Raw genomic sequence first — 5,049 nt, 5'->3', positions numbered from 1 at the left:
AGCTAGGTCGAAGTGGATGTATGCCTGAAAACCGGATGCATCCGTTTGTTGGCAACTCCGCTAAGGGTGCACTATTCTGACAGCCTCCATAGAGGTCATTCTCCACTTTGTCTATTACCTAACACTTTATATTACTTAACCTCTCTCGATCAGACATCCAGGGTGTCATCAGGCGTTATCTACAGTGTCATCATGTTTAAAAACTGAGAGTCTATAAAAAAATTACAATCCTCCAAATGTGCAATTTGCAGACCATTATCTAGTATAGGCTATTTCTATACATTTCCAATGTTACATCATATTGGGTGTATTTCTATATTCCTCTTATATTTCTTTGGTAATAAGCACCTGCAATTTACAACTTAATTATCAGCAAATCCTGCAACAGCTACCTTATCCTTCTCACAGAGACAAACGATGTCCCCCTGGGGACATGATTTCTGAGACACAAGGAGGTGGGAAGTGGCCCACAAATTACACCACCAGAAGCTGATAGAAATACAATATTTGACCACTTTCTAATCACTCTGGTGTCTGAAAGATAGATGAGTTGCTGCTAACATTAGGTCAGAGTTCAATAATACATTTCCTAAATGTCTCAGCCTGAAGCGACCCTAGGCTGAACAGTAGGCCTGCTACAATGACATGTAACATCATGCCTTTATCCCAGCATTGCACCTCTGTCATGGGCAGTGATGTAAAACATAATACTCAATTGTCATACTTGAGTAAAAGTAAAGATACCATTAAAATGCTACTTGAGGAAAAGTCCAAAAGTATCGGGTTTTAAATGTACATAAGTACAGTGGTGGGAAAAGTACTCAATGTTCATACTTGAGTAAAGTTAATAAGTAAAAGTAATTACCATACATCAAATCAGAAGGCACAATTTTCTTGTTTATCGAATTTATTTACGGACAGCCAGGGGCACACTCCAACACTCAGACATAATTTACGAACACAATATTTGAACAGGCGCCATTACCTTAGCTCAGGGATCATCAAATAGATTCAGTCGCAGGCCAATTTATTTCTTGAGCAGATGGTCAAGGGGCCAGAACATAATACAAATAATTTATAGACTGCAAATTGACCGCAAGAAGCCCAAACAGATAAAATATGTGACGAAAAAAATATGATTTCAAACCTTGCTTGCATTTGTATACGATCACATATATCTCTTTATTATGTGTGGGAATACTTCGGAAAAGATTTCTGAAATTAAAATCACATACTGTAGAGCTGATTTGCTGGCGTTTTTATAGCCTTTTATGTCCCCCCAAAAAATAAAAGTTACCTTGGTGGGCCAAGTAAAATCAATTGGGGATCCACCAACAATTTGAAATAGGGTACTGAAATAATTCCAATTCCGATTAAAAGGCAAATGCAGTTCAGCAGTATTAAAAGGCTGACTTTAGGATCATGCATACACCTGGGAGCAGGAGGGAAGGCTGTTTATATGGCTGGCCTACTTTATGGAGAGCTCATAATGCAGATGCAGGGAATAGTGCAACTTTTTCTCGAAAACAGTGCAGAGGTAAAGATGGCTGTAGTAGATTGTGTTGGCTAGGTAGCTGCTGTTTGACATGACATGACACATACCAGCGAATTCTTGTTTAACATGTGTTTGTAGAATGTTATGTCCCATATTGACTGAGGTGAATGAAGCTACAGCAAAACAAAGTGATAATGGCTGCAGTGAATTTATCTTGTTTTTGCTGTTCTTCAAATTGCATTTTGGAATTGTAAAATTCTGTAAAAATGCAGTAAATGAGCTTCAATTTGATAAAATAAAAATCCACTTTGCTATACCCTAGGTTTAGCTGAAATGATGCCAGTGGTGGGAATTTGACCATTTGGCTGTCCTCCCTGAGCATTCGAAATGCAACATGTACTTTTGGGTGTCAGGGAATATGTATGGGAGTAAAAAGTCCATATTTTCTTTACAAATGTAGTGGAGTTAAAGTTGTAAAAAATACAGATGCTCAAAAAAAATAGTACTTCAAAGTATTTTTTATTTAGGCTGTATTCCCTTTTACACTGCCGTCACTCTCTGTTTATTATCTATGCATAATCACGTTAACTCTACCTACATGTACATATTACCTAAATTTTCTCAACTAACCAGTGCCCCCACACATTGACTCTGTAACGGTACCCTCTGTATATAGCCTCACTACTGTTATTTTACTGCTGCTCTTTAATTATTTGTTACTTTAATGTTTTATTTATTACTTATCTATTTTTTACTTAACATTTATTTTTCTTAAAACTGCATTGTTGGTTAAGGGCTTGTAAGTAAGCATTTCACTGTAAGGTCTACCTACACCTGTTGTATTCGGCGCATGTGACAAATACAATTTGATTTGATTTGGAGGAGAGTCTGAGGAGCAAAAGACAATTCTACTTTCAATTTCCATCAAATCTTTGCCTTACCTTTCGTCGTGTCTGGCAATGTGGCATTCTTGGTCGGCAGTTCAAATTTACAGTAAATATCACAGTAGCCACCAGCCAGTAGGCACAAACGATTCAACAATAGATGCGGTTAAGGGGTCAATGGAACGCAGATAATCCCATTGTTCAGATTGGCACATTCAAATCTGATCTAACAAAGTGGATACTTGTCAAACCTGTCATGATTTATGTATTGTAACAGGCCCACAATGTGGTTACTTCAGTCCGATTTGGATATAAAATCAGCAAAAAAAGAAACGTCCCTTTTCCAGGACCCTGTCTTTCAAAGATAATTTGTAAAAATCAAAATATCTTCCCAGATCTTCATTGTAAAGGGTTTTAACACTGTTTCCCATGCTTGTTCAATGAACCCTAAACAATTCATGAACATGCACCTGTGCAACGGTTGTTAATATCCTGTCTAGGACACACATTCCGCTAACAGAACCCCCCCAACATTCCGCTGAAGAGGTGGCGCGGGAAATTCAAAAATATTTTTTTGAAATATTTAACTTTCACACATTAACAAGTCCAATACAGCAAATGAAAGATAAACATCTTGTTAATCGACCCATCGTGTCCGATTTTTTAAATGTTTTTCAGCGAAAACACAACATATATTTATGTTAGATCACCACCAAATCCAAAAAAACACATAGCCATTTTTCCCAGCCAAAGATAGAGTCACAAACACAGAATTAGAGATAAAATTCATCACTAACCTTTGATAATCTTCATCAGATGACACTCATATGACATCATGTTACACAATACATTTGTGTTTTGTTCGATAATATGCATATTTATATCCACAAATCTCGGTTTACATTGGCGCCATGTTCAGAAATGCCTCCAAAACATCCAGAGTAATTACAGAGAGCTACGTCAGATAACAGAAATACTCATCATAAACTTTAACGAAAGATACATGTTTTACATATAATTAAAGATACACTGGTTCTTAATGCAACCACTGTCAGATTTTAAAAAAACGTTACGCAAAAAGCATACCATGCAATAATCTGAGACGGCGCTCAGAGGTACACAATATTTCTCCGCCATGTTGGAGTCAACAGAAATATGAAATTACGTCATAAATATTCCCTTATCTTTGGTGATCTTTCATCAGAATGCAGTGCAAGGAGTCCTAGTTCCACAATAAATCATTGTTTTGTTCCATAATGTCCATTACTAGTGTCCAATTAGCTGCTTTTGCTAGCACGTTTAAATCACATGTCCAAAAGCTGGCGCTGGTCCAGGCGAACTCGGACGAAATCTTCAAAAAGTTATATTCCAGGTCGAATAAACTGGTCAAACTAAGAAGAGAATCAATCTTCAGGATGTTATTTTCATATATATCCAATAACGTTCAAGCCGGAGCATTCATTTTTGTCTACAGAGTCATGGAACGCAGGCGATATCAACAGAAAATTGCGCAACCAAGAAATGGCATTCTGCCAGGCCAGTGACTCATTCCCCTCCCATTCGGTCAAACATCACACTAGGGACTTCATTCCATGCTCTACTGACTGTTGACATCTAGTGGAAGGCGTAGGAAGTACGAACAGATCCATATCTTGCTTGGATGTGGACAGGCGATGACTTCAAATTCGACCAGCCTCAGAATTTCCACTTCCTGTTTGGAAGTTTGCCTGCCCTATGAGTTCTGTCATACTCACAGACATAATTCAAACAGTTTTAGAAACTTCAGAGTGTTTTCTATCCAATAGTAATAATAATATTCATATATTAGCATCTAGGACAGAGTAGGATGCAGTTCACTATGGGCACGCAATTCATCCAAAGTGAAAATGCTGCCCCCTATCCCTAACAGGTTTTAAGAGACTAACAGCTTACAGACGGAAGGCAATTGAGGTCACAATTATGAAAACGTAGGACACGAAAGAGGCCTTTCTACTGACTCTGAAAAACACCAAAAGAAAGATGCCTAGGGTCCCTGCTCATCTGCGTGAACGTGCCTTAGGCATGCTGCAAGGAGGCATGAGGACTGCAGATGTGGCCAAGGTAATAAATTGCAAGATCCGTACTGTGAGACGCCTAAGAAAGTGCTACAGGGAGAAAGGACGGACAGCTGATCGTCCTCGCAGTGACAGACCACATGTAACAACACCTGCACAGGATCGGTACATCCAAACATCACACCTACGGGACAGGTACAGGATGGCAACAGCCCGAGTTACACCAGGAACGCACAATCCCTCCATCAGTGCTCAGACTGCCCTCAATAGGCTGAGAGAGGCTGGACTGAGGGCTTGTAGGCCTGCTGTAAGGCAGGTCATCACCAGACATCACCGGCAACAATGTCGCCTATGGGCACAAACCCACCGTCGCTGGACCAGACAGGACTTGCAAAAAGTGCTCTTCACTGGCGAGTTGCGGTTTTGTCTCCCCAGGGGTGATGGTCGGATTCGCGTTTATCGTTGAAGGAATGAGCGTTACACCGAGGCCTGTACTCTGGAGCGGGATTGATTTGGAGGTGGAGGGTCCATCATGGTCTGGGGCAGTGTGGTCTGGGGCCGTCATGGTCTGGGGCCATCATGGTCTGGGGCGGTGCATCATCGGACTGAGCTTGTT

This window comes from Oncorhynchus keta, chromosome 10 (genome assembly GCF_023373465.1).
Source record: "Oncorhynchus keta strain PuntledgeMale-10-30-2019 chromosome 10, Oket_V2, whole genome shotgun sequence".
Lineage (NCBI taxonomy): Eukaryota > Metazoa > Chordata > Actinopteri > Salmoniformes > Salmonidae > Oncorhynchus > Oncorhynchus keta.
The sequence above is the reverse complement of the archived record's forward strand: the minus strand, read 5'-3'. Positions refer to the sequence as shown.